Here is a 21,372-nt window from a genome sequence, read left to right as displayed (position 1 = left end):
GACAGCCATGGGCTTTAACAAAGGTGATGCTCTTTCTCCTTTAGCAAGATAATCTCCCAATAAGATGAACTGACAGCCAAGAAACCAAAATCAGGCAAATATTCCTATGCTAACACTATCTTGAGAAATTGACACTAAATATTATTGTTAATTTTAACAAAAACACTGAAGTTTTTCAATATGAACTGTGAGGTTAAGGTTACACAGACTAAGTATTAGGTCATTTTTTAGCCTTCTGGCTAAAGTAAATGTAGAAACAGGCAAACCATATGGCAAAATATAGGGTTAAATTAACATCCTGACTAAATTCAAGTTACTTTAAATGACTGGTACAACTCAATGAGATAATAATTATCTTTATAATTTGTCTTTTAAACATTTGAAAGACAATGAAAAAAGCAATATAATAAAAATGAACAAGAAAGCAGCCAGAGATGATGGTGACACACAGATAAAAACTGTAACAAAAAAGAGAAATCATCAGCAGAGCTAAGAGACAACCTACTATGTGGGAAAAAATTATTAGCTGTTCCTCAGACAAAGGTCTACTATCATCTAGAATATATAGAGAACTCAAAATGGGCATCTGAAATGAAGAGATATTTCTCAGACAAAGAAGTAACAGCAGCAAATAAATATATGAAAAAATGTTCAAGATCTCTGGTCATTTGAGAGATGCAGATGAAAACAACACTGAGATTCCACTGCACCGCAGAAAGAATGGCTGTTATCAAGAAATCAACCAGGGCCAGGGATTTAGCTCAGCAGTTTGGTGGCCTGCCTTGCAAGCACAAGGACCCGAGTTCAATCCCCGGTACCAAAAAAACAACAACAAAAAGAAATCAACCAATAATAAATGCTGGTAGGGGCATGGGGGAAAAGGAACCCTTCTTCATTGGTGGTGGGAGTGTAGACTGTTGCAACCACGGTGGAAATCAGTATGGAGATACCTCAAACAACTTGGATTAGTGGTCCCATTTGACCCAGATATTCCTCTGCTGGGTATCTTCTCTAAAAAATTAAAAGAATCATACCACAGAGACATATCCACATCCATGTTTATTGCAGCATGGTTTGTAACACCTAAAACTTGGATGCAGCCCAAATGTTCATCAACTGGACAATGGTTAAAAAGATGTGGTCTTTTTAATAAAATGGAGTACTATTCAACCATAAAGAATGAGAAACTTGAGACATTTTTATCTAAGTGGATGCACATTGAAGCCAGATTCAAGTGAAATTAACAGGACACATATGTACAAATATTGAATTGTTTCTCTGGTGTGAAAATCTAAAAGTATATATAACAATCAAAATATGTAATTGATATTGTGTATTAGCAAGAAAAGGTTTAAAGAAGTAGGGGAAGTGGGAGGAATAGGAGAAAGGTAAAAAGGAAAAAGAAAAAATACGATAAAATAAATAGGGTGGGTGGGGGGAAGAGAGGGCAGAGGAATGGGGAAAAATAAGGACCAAGATATATATAAAGAACTAAAAAAATATAGGAAAAGGAATCAAAATAAGCAAAAAGATAGTACATGCCTACCAAATGAAACACTACAAATATACATTATATTCTTAAATAATATCATTTTTATGAATTAAAATATTTGTTTTTGAGACACTTTTAATCATTAGTTTGTTAGTGATAATAAATCCACATGGAACTAAAATGAATCATTTTCTTCCCCCTTACAGATTATGACAATATTACTTCTTTAAAATCTATAAACTGTACCCCACAGAAGTTAGGTATCACTAGTTTTCCACTCTATCAATACTGTCTCTCATTTTATAGCCTGCCTTTTTTCCTTTTTCCTAATCAGCCAATATAAACTGAAGAAATGGCTCTTCACATTAAATATTGAAAGTATGTAATAATTCATCCGAGTATTTAGAATTAGATGATTTAGTTGTCATCCAGGCTAGTAATGAAAAACAGTAACAGAAAAAAAAATTAAATGGTCCCTTTTAGATCAGTATAAATTATTACCACTGAAGCAAACTAGAAATGTTTTTCATGTGGTTTCATATAAGGTGCTTCTATTATACTCCTATGTTTTTGAAAGCAAGACTTTAGACAAAAAAATAAATAAAACCAGATCTTTAAAATTAACTACAAGACATCTGAATACTTTCAAATTAAGTGTGTTTTCATAAATTTCAGGAAGAAACCATGAAATTCTAAAAACTGATATAGTATTCTATTTAAGATTATCATAAATAGATATTATTGAAATATTCTTTTAAGAACAAAGTATATTTCAAATATTTTTTCATATAAATTCATAAAAGTATGTACAATCATCATTGAAAGTATGATAAAATGAGTAAAAAAAAATAACATTAAGTAACTATAAGTAACTCCTAACTAAAGAAACTGGTATAAACTAAAAATACAAATAAAATTTGAAGACCCAAAATTAGAAGAGAGGGGTCTACCATTAATTCTGGCAGTGTGAGTTTAATTCTTTTGGTTTAAAGATCTGTTTACCCTTTAGTCTGAAGTGAGCAGATTGCTAGCTGAGAAATAAAATATACTAATTCTTCCTGTATATGAAATTTTTAAGGAGCCCAAAAATATACTCTTATAGGGCTGGGGATTTAGCTCAGCAGTTTGGTGGTCTGCCTTGCAAGCGCAAGGATCCTAGTTCAATCCCTGGTACCAAAAAAACAAACAAACAAACAAAACAAAAAAACAACTCTTACTAATCTTCAGATAACCTCACAGATTTATTTCTATAATGGGAAATGTACCAAAAAAGACCATGTTTACATCTTATTTTGATTACTGTTCAGTAATTTATAATCTATGATATAACTATACATGTATTAAAGTTGGAAAAGAGGAGACTGAATGCACTGTGGACAATATGAGTTTTTAAACCTCTAGAGAAAACAAAGAAATCATAGTAGATTTAAGAAACCCGGGGATAAGCCACAAAGCAGAAGTCATTGTCCATGCTGAAGGTTCTACCTGAGACAGGCTCCTTTAAATTCACTGATACCTAAATTTAGAGACTCAGAGTTTTATCTGGCTATTCCAAATGCCTATGAGTAGCTGCAGAAAAGCAATTTAAACATAAGTTGTTCTACATTTAAAAGACAAGCATTTCACGAAATTTTTGATTTGATGGAACTGGGTTGTTATATGAGATGTAAAAAGGGCAGGCAGGCAAAACCAACCTCTATGCTACCTGTTGCCTGCCTGTGTTCTCTGGGTACTGCCTTCCTCCCCACTCATTGGTTTACTCTCAATCTTTATCCCAACAGTTTTGCACTCCTGACTCCCCAAGATTAGCTCACCTACCTCATTAAAAACTTCCCTTTCTCTGAATCAAGGCCCTTGTTTCCCACCTATGACCCTGTTTCCCTTAGTCATGGCCAGCCTGGACCTAATACAGTTTAGTATTCCCTCTGAGAAATTTTATAATGGCAGGTGAAACAGTGATCTATTAAAAACCTATGATTTTCCTCTTATCACAAGTAGGGCATCTGATTTGGCAACAGAAAAACCTATCTTAAAGATGTGCCCTAAGGAACCATTAAAATGTGTTGGAATAACTGGCTTTTACACAGCTTCTTTGGGGTGCAATGCCTTGAAAAGCTCATTATAGTAAAAAAAAAAAAAAGAGGGTGTCACTTCTTATAATGAAGCAGGCTCCCAATTAGTGTTAATGTCCAGTATTTCATTCAAAGGCACAACATGGCAAAATCCACTTCTACGGCAAAACTGTGTTTTAAACTCTGATGTTACAACTACCTAATCAGTGCAGAAGGGACTCGAAGGGAACCATGTGCCTGTTTACATGGAAGTGCATGTAATCTCCACAAATGACTGCTTTTCTGATGTTTTCATCAATTCTCCGGGTAATACATTAAGCTTTAACTAACTCATTTTTATACATACTCCTAATTCAATCAAGCTCAATAAAACTCATTCTGGACTACAATTATTTGCTAAGGAACAATTACATTCAAATGAAAAAAAATTGGTGGGTATTACACAATACATAATATAGACACTTCTTCATTTAGGGTGCAACAACAACAAAAATAACCACATTGCTAGAAAATAGATGTTTTCCTTTTTCTCCTGAAAATAAAATACTCATGCTTTTACACTTCAAAAAACGGGAGGAAATGAGAAAGAGTATTTTTATATTTTTAACTCTTAATGATGTTTATGCTTTGAATGGAGCTGCATTTCATCTAAGAATCAACATGACCTCTGTAAGCCATAGTAAGTCCTGATCATAGACTAGAAGTTCTAGTGTCTACACTTCCAGTCGATCTTCCTCTAGCTTCCTCCATTGTCCCAACAATGTGTGCCAATTTCCACTTTACAATGCCAGTTTTCTTACAAAATTATTTCCTATTTTAAAACTTCTTTATGTGAACGCAATTATGTTTTCCTTTAATTCTGTTTTATATATGTACATGTTTATAAATGAACTTAAATGCAAATTCCAAACTCTGCCATGTAATGTAATCGCGTTAGAAACAGTTAAAAAGTCACTCAGCAGTGCTTTCAGATACACTGTACAATTTTATAGTACTGTAACTGATGCTGCTTTGCAATTTCAGCCAATGAATGACATGCCTCAGATCACTGTGGCCCACCAGAGGCCAGGCCCAGAAATGACAATCTGATTTCTAAACAAATTCTTGGCTGAAAAATAAAATACCTTCAATATACCTGGGTCATATATCTGTGTTGCATGTATGTGCACAAGTTGTGTGAAAATGACAATGTAAAGCACAAATAAATACATTTTTGTTAAAACCACCCACCTGTCTTTTATAGGTAAAGCCTAAACCACAATGATTTCACAGGCATTTCTGCCCAGGAATGAATGTTTTACATAAAATTACAAATATCAGCTTTACTGAGGATGGACATCTTTTAAAGTAAAATGCAAATCTGAATTACCACTTTGTCACCTTCCCCATTTCCACCTTTGTACTTCCTTATGACCCACAGCTTTTCAGTTACGAATCATTAAATATAATAAAGGCAAATACTGTCATAGGAGTTCCTTTGATATCTAGCAGTAAACCAAGTAAATACTAAGTAATTACAGATTTATCCATTTGTTTGGAGTCTCTAATAAGGTGTTTGAAAACACTAGACAGCAAAGACAGAAAATTTTAGTATTTATTTTTCTGGTGGGTTTTTTGTAGTTGTTGTTGTTGTTTTTTTTTTTTTGAGACAAGGTCTCACTATGTAGTTGAGACTGACCTGGAACTCACTATGTAGCCCAGGCTGGTCTTGAACTCACAGTGATCCTCCTGCCTCAGCCTCCCGAGTGCTGGGATTACAGGCATGTGCCACCACGCCGGCTCTAATATTTATTTTCTAACATTAACCTCTGAAAAAAGCAAGACAAAAAAGACTTGGACGTTCCCTCCCTTTTAGTACTCAATGTTATACTAATTTTATAATGCATAACATAAATTATTTTGAAAAAACTTATCTAACACCTAATAGATACAAAGAGAGCAACAATGCAAATGATTTAACCTTTTGTTCGAGAAATTAATGTGTTAACACATCATGAAAAGTATTGTAACAGTTCTGCTGCTTTCTTGAGGCTGATGATCTAGCTGAATAATCATATGTAAGAAAAAACTGGATAATGATAAAGTAATACATAATAAATGTTAAAATTACAAGCAAAGGATTTTTAAGTTAGAATGCAAAAAGCAAACATTTCACAGGAAAAGAATAAAGCTGGAACAAATCATGGATGATCCGGGGACACACAGGATGGAGGACATAAAGAGGAACAGGATGAATAAAGGTTCAACTGGGAACAAGTATCACTTGCTGGAAGTAGGTAAAGGCAGAGGAGGGATGGGAGGCTGGCCTGGCTACAGCACAAATGTCACATCAGAAAACAAACACAAAATATATGCAAATGAAAAAAAATGTTGTTTACTCTTTTTTTGTCCACACTCTTACAAAGTGCATGATAAGGTTAAGCAGCATGGGAGTCTCAGCCTACTTGACTTAGGAGATAACACCCTGCAATTGTGGGCCAATGCCTAAACCTCTCTGAGCCTCTATTCATCACTTGTTAACTCAGTTTTGAGTTAACAATCCGTACATCTGTACGAGTTGCCTTAACAATTATTAGAACACAATATGCATGATGAGTCCTTTGCATACATCAGGGGATCAATGTTAGTAATTTTATTAGTTAAAATTAGGTGGTAGAAAAGCACTGAAAAAAGTTACACTGTGAACACAGAAATCTGTTTTGAACGTTCCCAGAATTTGGATGCAGAATGAAATGCTAAATTCTAAAATAGTGTTTCACTGCAGATTTTATTTAAATTTAGGCAGCTTTAATATATGTTTAATTCTGGCAGTCAGAGAAACCACTTTTTACTCAATGTACATTAGCTGATTTGATAATATGGGTATTTTATTATAATGATCATTTGCTCTAAGATTGGTGCTTCAAGGACCATGGAAGAAACATGAATTTCTGCCATTTCATAAGTAGAGGTGGAAAATGAGTAGGCATTAGTCCAGTCAGATGGCTTGGCAGGGAGGCACTGAATGCCTCTTTTATGCTCCCATGAACTGTATAAATGTGCCTTTGACCTTCTCAGGCAGAGGAAATTGCACATTTAAAGCAGAAGAAGGAGTTTCACTTTGAGGAAGAGTAAAAAAACATGCTTGCCAGCAGCTACATCAGGAATAATGACAGGGAACCCTCAGGTGCTTTGTGAAGATTCATTAGCTGTATCAAGCCTCTGAGAACTCAACTGGAAAGGAAAGAGGACAATCCCAGCCTTGTGGGAGTCCTGCGGAAACTACACATTTTAGGAATTGGCCTGTACCCTCAGAAAGGGATTTTGCACTAGAGAAACCTGAAGACCACCTTATCCATTGAAGAAAGGCTCTGGTTGCTTCCACATCATCAATAATTCATAATACATAAAAATAAACAAAAAGCCACATTCTTTTGAAAAAAATTAGTCCAGAGTCATGTGATAAAAAAGAAATCAGCAACCAGCAATTTACATTATTTTAAATGGGAAATATTCAGTTCCACAAAGCAAAGAACAATGGACTACTACTTCCTCCATTTTTTCCTTTCTCCATGAAGTTACATAACTTCAAGAAATATAAATTTATAAATATAATTTTGACATGTATGTTGTTTAATACAAGTACATCTCTACTAAAATGTGTATGTATGTTTGTGTGTGTGCGTGTGTGTATATATATATTTTTTTTTTCTTTTCTTTTTTTTTTTTTTTTTGGTGGGGGGAGTGGTGGTGCTGGGGATGGAACCAAGGGCCCTTGCAAATGTTAGCAAGCACTCTACTGAGCTACCTTTAGCCTCTTATGTTATTTTTAAAAGAAAAACAACTCTATTATCCAGAAAGAATCTGTATCTCAGGTAGTTTAACAAATAGCTTACTGGCAGAAATACACTTGCTCCAGATATATTAACTGCAAGCATACTTCTGACATGCAGACACAAGGATTCCATTTAGAAATGACCTATGATGTGCCAATATACTCCCTTCTGACGTCATTTATTCAATAAGTGATTCCTAGGGAAGATAATTCCACATATACTAATTAGTTATTTTAAATCAGAAAACTCCAAGAAACTTTCTTCCAGGGGCAACAGGAAAATCCAAACACAACAGTTTCATAGCTGAAACCAAGTAAGACCCAGGAAGCTTGTGACTAGATCAAAAACACTCGGTTGGTCTGTGACCTTGCTGAGACTACATCCCAGTTCTTCACAGCGCTGTTCTTAGTACACTTTGTCATGGTTACTGTAAAATTGTGGAACGACAGACTATTGGAAGTGTGTAAGAGTTAAAGGGTGCTCAGTTCAGCTCCTCTAACCACACAGCAATGCAGAGGCGGGAGCAGACCTGAAAACAGGTTTCTTGCCATACACACCACCTTTATCCCCATACCACACTGCTCTTCTAGAATGCTATCAATCAGTCTGATCTGCATTTTGCCCTCCATAGATCACATTGCATCACATCTCCATTTTTCTGCGGTCCTTTCGAGCAGCAAAGTTCAAATGAGAAAGTACTATTAACCAGGGCTCAGCTTTACTCCCAGGGATTGGAGAATATATCTGGGCTTCAGAACACTTTTCACTTTGTAGTTTGAAGACAGAGTAAGACACCTTTTAGTGCAGAAGTGAGCATGCAGAATATTTATTTTTGTTTCTAAATACTCTTATAAATACCTTGAAGTAAAAAAATCAACGTCAGTTATGCATGTGTATGGTCAGAGGGTGTATGGAAGCACACTAATTTCCACTCAACTTTACTGTGAACCTAAAACTGTTATTTTAAAAAGTCTATTAAAGAAAAGCTAATGTTAATTTACCTCATTCTAACATTAAAACTATGTACTGACTAGAGAATGACAAGCTAATGTCAGTTGAGAATATGAGATCAGTATTTCTCCCTCAAATGCTCACCCCATGAGAAACACCTATTACCAATTATGTCTACATTAAAACTAAGTACATTTCATACAATAATAATCTCTGTACAGCATAAATGGTCCACCAGTAATTAATGTTCAAAAAATGTTTTCTGTGTTAGTTACTGCTACTCCAATGACAGTCAATATTTAAGGTAAAATATAATATTTAGTTCAAATTAAGCTGATTCAAAATACCAAGGAAACATTTTCTAAGTATTTCCATATACAGACAAAGATTTAACCTTTTTCACTAACTCCAGTGTAGTAGTAGCCCATAGAAATCATTATTATACACCTCTAGGGGCTGCTAACTGCAAGGACTATAGTGCAAATGGAAAAAGGTTTACTTGAAGCAGCCAAGAATAACCTGTAACTGCAATGGTTAACACTACTAAGACACATATTGAAAATTTTATAATTATAATTAACAAAATCAGATTTTACCATTTTTCAAGTTAAAATAGAAGCTTAAAATAGAAGCCTTGTTTAAACAGAAGAAAAAATGACTACAAAAGTATATTTTCTAAAAGGGCTAAAGGTGTAGGGAAGGATAGGGGAAAGGTAATAAGGGAAAAGAAAAAATATGAGAAAATGAAAAAATGGATATAAAGTGTTTGTAAACGGGGAGGGGAGGAGGGGGTGAAGGGAGGGCAGGGACAAGGGGGAAAAAATGAGAAACAAGACCTGTCATGTAAAGGTACAAGATCCCAATAATGAATGTAACTGTACTGTGTACCTAAAATGTACCACCAATAAACTCAATGAGAAAAAAAAGTATATTTTCTATAGTGACTTTTCTTAAGCAGAAAATAACAGACATATAAGTTTTTGCCTGCCTACCAGACACTGCCCTGCTTTTTGGTAAAAGCACTTTGATTTTTGGGAAAATACTTTGCACACTTTGAATGTACAAGTCTTTTAGAAAAAAATCTATGCACCTGAGTGGGACTGACCTAATTCTATCCAAGCTTTTGGGACAGAGTTATCGCCCAGCCTCAGCCAGCCAATCAGCTTATTCCATATTTTGGACACTGCAACTAGGTGAAAAATCATGGTACAGCTTGCAAAATTAATAACAGTTATGTTATACTGTATTATTTCAAGTGCCTAAAGAAGAGAAAAGAAAGAATGGTTTGCAGTTTTCTTGAAATAAAAGAACATAAAATACTAAACCAGGAGCCTCCCTCCTGGAAAAAAATAAAGGAGAGTACTAAGTTATTTTACTGTATTTCAAATTATAATTTCAACATACATATTGAAGTTTCCAGCACATCATGATATGTAATAACTTATGATGTTTGGGTTTTACATCTTTATTCATGTTACAGCAATTTATCTTTCAATATATATTTCCTGTAAGGAGAAGTTTCAGATTTCAACACAAACACTAAAACCCAGCAAATATTAATTTGACTTTGAAGGTAATTCCAAGGGCATTTCTAATGTCTTGTAGTTTGCTATGTCTAGGTACACAGTGGCACACAATTTATTCATCATGCAAAGTTACAGTTTAAAATTATTTTTTCTTAAATTTAGGAGAAAGAAAACATAACACAACACAATGAAAATATGGAATAGTTGGGAATACAGTGTTTTGTTTTGATAAGAATTACCGTACATACTTCCAGAAAATAGCCAATTTTTGATGGATTAAAACAAAGCAAAATTATATCAACATCAGAACTATTCTGAATGGATTTTTTAAAGAGAACATAGCTTGAAAAAGGCACTTACAGTATTTGAGTTACTCTTATAGATGGCAGTAGTTGGTTATGATAAAACATATATGAGAAGCATTTTCTTCAATAAATCCTTTGCATCAGATTTCTTGACCCAGGCCTCTTTCATAAAAGTGAAATATATGTGATGGAGTCACAAATAAATATTCAAACACAACCAAAAAACCAAACTTCAAACCACTGAGCTCTAGGGCAACTTGGATTCTAGAGACAGTGCTTGCTATTATATAGAAGCAGTAACACACATGCTTATCTCTCACTTTGGAGATAAGATAGATAGAAAAAAAAAGGAGTATCATTAAATATAATTTAAGCCTAGGAGTTATTTCCTAATATATGCTATATCAATAAAGATTTCACAGTCTTCTGAAAGTGCCAAAGCCTGCTTTGACACATACCTCTAACTAAACTTTACTTACTGTACTTTAGAAGTGAACAGTAATAGGAATAGTCACACACCTTGGGTCCCCATATGGCAGGTAGTTCACAGCCTACAGTGAATCTAGTCTGCCGCAAGAGTTTTATATGATGAGCTTGGCGTGACAGCACACACCAATAAACCCAGCACTCCAGGAGGCTGAGGCAAGAAGATAAGTTCAAGTCCAGCCTGGGCAACTTAGCAACTTTGCAAGATTTTGTCTCAAAATAAAAAATAAAAAAGGTCTGGGAATGTAATTCAGCGTGAAGGCCCTGGGTTTAATCCACAGTACCAAAAAAGAAATTCATGTAATTAATTTGGAATTTTCATAATATAGTCTAAGGCACAAACCTGACTAAGCTTGAAATATAAATCTAATTGTTCAGATACTTCTCAGAAGTACAAATAGTAAATAAATATATGCAAAATGTTTGACATCACTAGCCATTAGAGAACTGTAAAAGAGCAATGTGATTCCATCTTACTGCAGAAAAAAAAAAAAAACAACCTTTCTACATTGTTGGTGGGTATGTAACCTAGTACAAGCACTTTAGAAATCAGTGTGGTGATTTCTCAAAAAATTAAAACTAGGAATTCCATTTGACCAAACTATTTTGCTTTCAGGTATCTTTCCAAAAGAGTTAGAGATATTATATTATAGTGATCATGAATATTAATATTTATAGCAATACAATTCATAATAGCTAAATCTTGGAAGCAGCCTCAATGTCATCAATAATTGAATGGATAAAGTAGGATAAATGGGGCCGGGGATTTAGCTCAGTGGTGCCACCACCTGCCTCACAAGCGCCAAGGACCAGAGTTCGATTCCTGGTACCAAAAAAAAGGAGGATAAACGTTAATCATCTGTAGGAAAATGGATGCACTTTGAGACCATAATGTTAAGAAAAATAAATTCAGACAGATGAGCTGAAATATTACATGCTTTCCTTTATATGAGAAACCCAAAGTCAAAATAAATCAAAGACCAGAATAAAAGACAGATAATACTAGAAACAGAGATAGGTCTTTTTCAAATGGGAAAGGGCCCAAGAGGTAGAAGGGTAAGAGAGGGAGGGTAAGAGATGTAAAAAGGAATGAAAATGTGTTATATACATGTACCAGCTCGCTACCATGAATGTAATCATTATGTATCACAAACATGTACTAATAAAAATTAAAAATAAATGGCATGGCTTATACCTAGTTGATCCCCAAAGCCTTGTGCACTCAGGGGTAGGGTTTTTTAGAGCTGGCTGGATCTAAGATTAAGGGTGTGTGGTACTAAGTTAAGTCTACTGAATGGTTTAGCATAGTTCTAGGTGTGGATAATGGGAAGGCCCACCCTGCATGTGGGTGGCACCAATCAACAGGCTTATAGCGTGGATGGGATATAAAGGGAGAGAGGGAAGGCGGGTCTGCTGCTTTTGCTGCTTGCTACCTGTTGCCTGCTCTGCCATGAACTGTTTCTCCTCTAAGATACTGCCCTACCTTGGAGCCAGATGACTGTGGATTGAAATCTGCTGAAATAAACCTTTCTCCTTCAACTTGTGGGTATCAGGTATTTTATACCAGGAACAAAAAAGTAATTAAGACATAAATACACAAAATAGTTACCACAGGCAGGAACAGAGGGAGAAGGAAATGGGAAAAAGTAGGTCAGAAGACACAATGTAGCAGATAGGATGAAGAAATGTAGAAAGCTCATAATGCACAATATAAACAGTAATCAATTGTGTTGCATTAGGAAGAAAACTCTAGTAGTTTAACATAAAGTTTTCAACTCAGTTCAACACTGTTGCTAAAAACAAAATAAATTTTAATGAACTACTTAATTCTCTTTATCCCATAACCCACTCCCATTATCCTTCCTTCTTCCAAAGAAACCTCTTTAATAAGCTTATTGAGAATTTTTCATGTGTGTTAATTTTATACAAAACTGAAAATAGTATATCAGATAAAAAAGGTAGATAAGAGGACAGATTCTATTAACACAAGTACAAGGTTTCTCTATTTAAATCTTAGCAGAAGAACTCAATGCACACTAGCTAACAGACCCTATGCCCAAGTTAAAAATCTTCAACTGTGGAATAACAAGAGTAGGCAGCATGTAAACACATTCACAGAGTTTTAAGAACATTCACAGATTTATCTTTTATCTGTTTACATCACTGAATCTAGTACATATATTCTACACTTAGCATCAAATAGGATGAATAAAAGTCCAAAAACAGGATGCCTACCTTAACTGAAGTGCATATAAAATGACATAATAAAATGAGTTAGCATTGTGTGTTACCTAAAACTAAACTATAGGTAGTAGAAATACCCTGTACAGAAAAAAGACAGAAGACCACTCTACCTGTACACAGCAGGTAAGAACCTAAAGATCTCTAAGTCTCCAGACTAGATCATTGAGAGGTTGTGGAGAGGGCTAAGCAATACCACTGAGAAGAGAATGGTTGAAGAATATGAAAATATTACTCTGACAAGTTTTCATATTCATTTAAGGTCTCGGAATAAGGAGGCATCAGGCATTAAAACAATTACTTTTTAAAAAAAGTATAGTGATTTCAGAGTTTAAAACAAATCCACTAGCAGATGTTTACAAAAGGCAGTTTGCAGGGTTTACTATAAGGAAACATACTTTAACAACTGTATCTGTCCAAAAATGAAATATGTTCCTTTCTAAATGGTGATGCTCAGGATGAGTGTGAGAAGTTATCATATGGGAATACACACAGGGCACTGAAGTTCAAGCTTCTCTAATCTTCAGCAAATAAAGTAAAACAGCAGTCAAATCATGAGGCCTAGAACTCACAATGCCTGGCAGCCATGATGCCCAGAAACCACAACTCTGCTCATTTGCTCTGTATCAAAGATGCTGCTGCACTAATGTATCAAAGGATAGCCCATGTTATTTACATTTTAAATCTTAACTACTATTAGTGTTAGTCAAATTGTCTGAGACACTGGAAGTTGACCATATGCTAGTTTCTAATTAAAAGATGGTACTGAACTCACAAATCAAAATATTTAATATTAATATTATTAAGCTTATGCTCATATTGTTACACTGAAATGAAACTGGATTAATATAAGAAATTCAAAGTAAATGGTATTTTCACAGAACTTTTCTTTGAAATGCAAAGAAATCAATCAAAAATTATTATAGTAACAGAAGAGTTTTTTTCCTATTTTAGATATTAAGATAGAACCACCAATAGCTACAGTTATACTTATCAACCATACAAATTAAAAAAATTCTAGAGCACAAATTATTAGATGGGTAAATCATTCAACCACAAGACTTCTCTATGTTCATAAGAAGTTTTTTTAATCGATGTTTAATCCCCAAAGTACAAGCTACTAATTATCAAGAGAACAAAGTATTTTTCAGGTACATGTGATGAAGCATTTTATTTCCTTATGTATACCTTTCATACCTAGCTTCACACATTTATTTCATTACCTTTTAAAGTTTTCCTTTCAGTATATTGTTTTAGCTGAACTCTCAAGATACAGAATGGACCCCAAAAGAGAAGAGGTTAACACCTTAGTAGGACTAGCGTACTTTATAAATGACTTCCTGAGGGATACTGTTATGTTTTCCCCTGCCAGGGGAAATTCCCTTTCAGTCAAAATTTTAATGTAAAGATAACCACATTGGTACACACTGGACTCAACTACACATTTTTATTATATAAACTGTTCTCTGAAAGCTAACCCAAATATATGGCATAAATTCAAATCCAAATGGAAAAATCCACCCATAATTCTAATTTTAAAAATTGCATTTTCTCACAGCCAGGGATTTTGCTCAATGGTTCTGCCACCTGCCTTGCAAGCACAAGGACCCAAGTTCGATCCCTGGTATAAAACAAACAAACAAACAAACAAAAAAACCCCTAAAAATTGTATTTTCTCTATAAGAATTAATTTCAAAAAAATATAGATAGACACACCTAGACACTTGCAAAAGCTTAAATAAAGGTACTAATAAACAAATAGAAACATGCATTTTTATGATTTCACTAATGGTTCCCATCAGGATCTGAAATTAGAACCTAATAACAAGCTCTTGATTGCCACTACTAATGGAAAGGAACTGGATAAAGTATTCTTAAGACAATTTTCAATTCACTTTAGACTATCTTTTCCTCCTAAAAATGAATTTTCTTAAAATGATCTAATATATGCCAAAATAATTTCGAAAGCTTTTAAATATATCAAATTTTAAGTAACTACATATTTTCTTATGGTTATAACTAAAATACATTTTCTATTTCTGATATATAACAACAAAAAAGTAGCAAATGGACAGAAGTCAGAGTTTCTGGTAACTAAAGACAACTGATGGGACTGAAGTGGCACCAGCTTATTCTGGATAATCCATAGATTCTAAAAAGACTGTATGAATGGGGAGTCTAGCTCAGTGGCACTGTGCCTGCCTCACAAGTGGAAGGTCCTGAGTTCGACCCCCAATAATCCCCCCAAAATGTATACACAGTAATTATATGTAAGATACCCCTCACACACAAAGAGAGAAAAAGATGATATCCTTAAAAACAAAACAGAATCTAAAAAGTTGTTAGATATTGTTAGTTTTTCTATTCAGCATCTTTCAAAGACAATCCTAAACAAAGAAAATGTTTTTGTTTTTTGTTTTTTGGTAGTGGGGATTGAACTCAGGTCTTTGTGCTTGCAAAGCAGGCGGCTGAACCACTGAGCTAAATCCCCGGCCTAAGAAATTTTTTTTTTTTGTTTTGTTTTGTTTTTTCAGCTTTAATTGAGTTTATTGGTACATTTTAGGCATACAGTACAGTTACATTCATTGTTGGGATCTTGTACCTCTACATGACAAGTCTTGGTTCTCATTTTTTCCCCGGGATCTTGTACCTCTACATGACAAGTCTTGGTTCTCATTTTTTCCCCTTGTCCCTGCCCTCCCTTTACCCCCTAAGAAAATGGTTTTAATCTAAACATGCAAAACAAACTTATACTATGTAGTGTATCAAACACAAATATATTGTTAAAATCTTCTAGATTTCCAAATCAGGACATTTCTTTGAAGTTTGCGGTTTTTCTCCCCAATGTTATATGTTCTCCCACCACAGAGATCTTCTACAGTGAATGTCTCCTTTTATATAAAACTTTAATTTTTTCATCCAAGTGCCTATTTGGGGCACTTGGTGAACTGCATATGATTAGGCAACAGTCTGATATGCTATGTGAAAGAGAGGACACATCCAGGATAAGTCCAAAGGCTCAGAGGCCCAGGCAGACAGTGCTAAGGTGGTAAAACTTCACTGTGATGGAAAAGCTCAGTGTCTTCTGGTTGAAAGTGAGGAAGGCACTAAAAGATTTGTTCTAGTCATCAGGGATACAGTATGAGATCTCCTTTACATAGTATTCCATGGAATGAAGGAGAAAAAAAGTGGAGCAAAGAGCAGCATTTGTGAGTCATCCAAGCACACAAAGGTCAAATGCACAGTGAGAGATGTTACCCAGCATCCTTCTCTAAGGAGAATGGGTAAAGCAGGAGCCAAGGGCTGAAATTTCAGGGAACTTCCACAGTCTGCCTATGTGAGGCTTTTTTATCATTGTGATTTAACAGTAAAGTAATATGAAAGATCATCATTTTTGCCCATGACTCATGCTGTGTAGTATTTGTAGGAACTGGTATGATCTGTTGTCAGGGTATGCTAATCCTAAAGTTCCCTCTCCCTTCTGGTGCTCCTAACTTTTCCTTCCATTTACAGTCTCATATGTCTCAAAAGATCTTTACACCTTGAAGCATTTTTCACTGGCTAAATCATGTTCCCTTGAACAGCTCATAATCTATTTTCTCTTATAATTGGTTTTAAAAATGAAAGATTAGCTGATTGTTTTGATGGGCAACAGAGATGGCAAGCTCATCAGGTTAGAGCAAACCCTATCTGAAAACGTAATGTCAGCTTCTCTACTCCTTTTCTAAAAATGTAAATAGTCAGCTAAGATTATTCAGATTTAGACAATGTCAGCAACCAGAATAATACGAGAGGCTTTCCACTCCCAATGCCACCCCCGCCCCAGGAATATAGCAAGTAAAGAAATAAAATATCCAAATACAGAGTAGCTGTACTTACTCTGAGACATTTAATCAGAACTTACAGGGGGCCTCAAAAATTTGTCACAAAGCCATTTTCTTTCCAGTTAACCACTTTCAACCTAGACTACAAAATACAATCACAGGAGCCACTTTAAAATGCAGATGTCCAGGCCCTTCCTACCCTAAGCCAATTAAATTAGAATAACTTCCAAGGTTGGCCTTAGATATCCACAGAGTGAAAAGCTCCCCAGGTGATTCTAGGTACAAATTCCAGAAGCATTATGGATATACAAGGCACACAGGACTTAAGGATAAAAACAGTAAGTGTTAAAAATCAATAGTGATTGTGGCTAATGAGCTCAGATTAAACCACAGGGTTAAAATGGTGACAGGTGATATTGAGCCAGACCAGTTGGACTTAATTCTTTTTCATGACAAGACTCTCTACCCTTATAGGCATTTCACCAATTTATAGTTTATATATAAATAGATCTATGTAGAAAAGGTGTTAAAGTTTCTCAATATAATGCAGAGCTATCTTCATATACACAAAACCACATGGAGAGGTGCTGTCAAGTATCTCAGTCATACCCTCCCTATGTCTTATCTCACATTTTATAGCTAAATACAAGTTTTGCAATATGGCCACCAATAAGGAAGCATTCTGTTGCTGCAAGAGAAGTACAAAATTTTTGTGTCCACTGGGCTGTAACCAGAAGTATGCCATGATCATTATTAAATAGATATGCATCAGACACTAAACAGTGTTTGTAAAAGAAAAAAATGTACCCTCTGCACAAAATGACACTGATTATCATTTCTAACATACTAAGAAGCAGTTTGTATGACAAGTAGAAAAATGTTATATACTCTGTGAGGCTGCCCTATTAATTTAACAGCTTAAAAAGAAAATTCATTCAACAACGCTGTCCAACATCATGTGCATAATTAGCACTAACTTAGGAACTGCTTTCTCTCATGATTCTTTGGTATTTTTGTCCTTCTATTAGTTATTAGCCCTGATATGTAGAGATAAGCAGGCATTTACATATTCGTAAGTCCTGGATAGTTTGCAAATGGTCAATATTTTTTTGTTATCGTTTCCAACTTAATCACAATTGTCAATTCAGCTTCCTATTGTAAAGAGGAGTTGCTAAAGGATAAAGCAAGCTGCTGAACAACTGAGAATTTACTCAACCCAAACCACACACCTTCAGCTCTTCACATTCAGTACAAAAAGACAAAAAATCTTATCAGGGAACAACAAAAAAATGCTTACCTATCCTGGAAAGTGAGGCTTCTCAGAGCACAGATCAAATATTTAAAAAATAAATACTTCACAATTAAAAAGAAATACTTTTTTCAAGTAGGAAAGATCAAGAAAGTAAAAATGCTGTTTTTTGAGGAACAGGATTGCATTTCCTATCTACAATTTTTCTAGATAAAAAGGTACATTCTTCAGGTATTAATTTATGTTGAGTTTCTAAATCCTTCATTGTTACTCTATTACTTTGATAAAGAAAAGCTCTGGAGGCTAGTTTTTAGACAAAAACAGCATCAAATACACATGTGGCCCAAAGAAATGCTAACATTAAGAATTTAAAAACCCTAAAACTCAGAAGCTTGTACATCTTATTTTCACTTCTGGTTCAACTTGAAAATATGTCCTAATGTTCTATGAAGATTATGGTATGGAACTAAGATAACTGGAGAGTGTGTTAAACTAGATGGAAATAATCTCAATGAGCACTAATTAAAAAAAGTTTTCTTTTATAAAAATTGTACAAATAGGAAAGATAAGAAAAATACTTATTTAATGTTTTAACTTTTCGATACCATGAAATTTTAAGAGATTGGTTTCACATGTTGATATCTGAGTTGAAGGATATTTTATAAAGAGATTAGGTAATATGTTTTATTTTCATTCCAATGAAAGCAGAAGAAGCAAACATTTAAATAACTTTATGTGCACATGCATATAATTTTCCTTTATAATCAGAAACTACTTAATTCAGTTTCTTTATTCATTAGCAATTTTATTCAACAATATGTAATTTTTTATATCATTCCACATTGTTTAAAATTGTTACAGTGAGCATTTATATGTTTAATATAATTTTGTAAAATATGGAGCCCTCCAGTGGCCAAATACTTATATATTTCTGTAAATCATGATAAATCTACTGACTGCACTGAGTACCATCTCTTTATGAACTACTTTTTATTCTATTTTTAAAGAAAAATGCTTCAATTAATTTTGTTCATGTCAGCTAGATGTAATCAGATTCTAGACATTGTAAAATGATGAACACCTTCCAGTGTATGACTACCCTTATTATTAATTGTTATAATGAGGAAAATATTCTCTAAAAATACATATTTATTATTAAAGTAGGTATGTCAAAAAACTTTTTCAGATATTAAAGAAACAAAGTCATCTAGAGAAAAACTCACATTTATATTTTCTTTTTTACAACAAAATTAACTATTTTATATTCATGTTAGGTAGTCTTCTCTAAATAATTTTATAACTATCCATTTCAAAGGGAGTCAGTGTATTCACTATCAATAGTAAGGTACTGTCATAGTCTGGAACAGGACTCTACTCCAAAGGCCCATGTGTTAAAAGACAGTCCCAGCTTAGCACTACTGAGAGCTGATGGACACTGAATTAGGGCCCACGGAGAGGTCTTCAGGTCACTGGGGATGTGCCCTCAAAGCAGGGCTTGGTCTCTTCCTCTGCCTCTCTTGCTTTCCCTAGGAGATGAGCAGTTTTGCTATCATATATTCCCACCAAGACCCATAGCATCACAAGCCCCAAAACACAGCAACTCGATCATGGACCAGAATTGCTAAAACTAAACCATGGGCAAAATACACCTTTGCTAAGTTATTAGCTCAGGCACAATGGTAGTCTGTCTGTCTATTTATTTTTAAATATGAGAAGACAATTTATTTGAAGATGGGTAAGGAAGAAAAGAGACGACAGAAAGCTACTCTGGATGAGTAGAGAGAATATAAAAGCGAACTGCTCCTAGCAGCCTACTTAGAAAGAGAAAAAAATCTGAATATTTAAACTCAGAGAAAATAGAAAAGCCTAATATTTTATCACAATATTATTTATTTATTTATTTATTTATTTGTTTGCTTATTTATTTATTTTTGGTACCAGGGATTGAACTCGGGTCCTTGCGCTTGCAATGCAGGCCACCGAACCACTGAGCCAAATCCCCGGGTCCCCAATATTTTTTAAATGCATGTATCAGACTTGAAATACATCATTCTTCCTCAAATATGATATGTCAAGTGGTAAATCCAATGAGTTTTGATACGGGTAAAAATTGTGGCTTATAACATTTATCAATTTATCATTTATTATTACCTTGAACTCTAATTACTTTTATCACTATTGATAGCCAAATAGTAACCACCCAAGCTTCTGAACAAACTAGTAATTACGAACAATCTCAAGACTTTTATCTCCTCAGTGATCACTGTCACCTCTTCCCCACGGATTCACATAAACTTCCTCTGCATTTGGGAAAACAACCAGAAACTGATTTTTACTGTACACTACCACAAATAAGAAACATACTAAATAAACGGGTATTGCCTTGAGAATTTACTAGGTTCCAAAGCCTTTATTTGACAAATTTCATTCAATTGTTAATTACATAAAATATGATAGTAACCAGTCTCCAGATGGTCACCAGTTTCCACCTCCTACACTGAACAAGGCAAACCTAAGTAACCAATAGGATATTGAAGAAAAGACAGTGAGAAGTTTGAGGCTAGGTTAAAAAAAAACAAACAGTGAGTTGGGCACAGTGGCACACACCTGTGATACTGCGCTCTGGAAGGCTGAGGCAGAACTATATTTTTGAACCTAATGTGGGCAATTTAGACTCAGTGAGATCCTGTCTTAAATTTTTAAAAAGTGTGCTAGGGATGTATCTCAGTAACAGGATCCTGGATTTAATCTCCAGTACTGAAAAAAAGAAAACGGCATTGTGACTTCCTCCTTGATCTCTCTTGGACTCCTTTCTCTGAGGGACTGCAGTTGTAATATCATGAGATGCAACAACATTTTCTATAGAAAGGTTCACAAGGATGAGGCACTTGGGAGCTCTTGTCCAACACACAATTTCTATCAGCCAGACACAACCACCTTAATGTGCTCCTTCAGCCCCAGGCAAGGCTTCACAAGGACACAATTGAAGCAGACATCTTGACTATAACCCTAGGAGACACCTGAGTCAGAATCACAGACTCCCAAATGCCTGACCCATGGAGACTATGAGGTAATAAATGTTCATTATTTTAAGGTTCTAGGTATTTAGTTACACTTCAAGAGATAACTACAGTAGTTAGTCACTCCTTATCCACAGGGGAATATGTCCTAAGACCCCTAGTGGATATTTGAAACCACAGAGTACTGATCCCTATTATAATACCTATGATAACATTTAATTTATAAGAGACTGACAATAAATAGTACAGTAGAGCAATTATAATAATGTACTATTTTAAAAAGTTATGTGCTTTTTTGTTGTTGTTTTTGGGGTTTGTTTTCTTTCTTTCTTTTTTCTTTTTCTTTCTTTCTTTCTTTCTTTTTTTTTTTTTTTTTTTTTTTTTTTTGGGG

The 21,372-nt window shown here is 34.6% G+C and overlaps 1 protein-coding gene across 10 annotated transcripts in view; it reads right to left on the bottom strand.

The window, feature by feature from the left end:
* Positions 1-21,372, bottom strand: part of Bbx (BBX high mobility group box domain containing) — a 263,754-nt gene that overhangs the window by 154,309 nt on the left and 88,073 nt on the right. The gene's annotated exons all lie outside the window — the stretch shown is intronic.

The sequence above is a fragment of the Fukomys damarensis genome, unplaced genomic scaffold, assembly GCF_012274545.1.
Source record: "Fukomys damarensis isolate Sample0158 unplaced genomic scaffold, DMR_v1.0_HiC HiC_scaffold_24, whole genome shotgun sequence".
In the NCBI taxonomy this organism is placed as follows: domain Eukaryota; kingdom Metazoa; phylum Chordata; class Mammalia; order Rodentia; family Bathyergidae; genus Fukomys; species Fukomys damarensis.
This window is presented reverse-complemented; position numbering and strand designations above follow the sequence as displayed.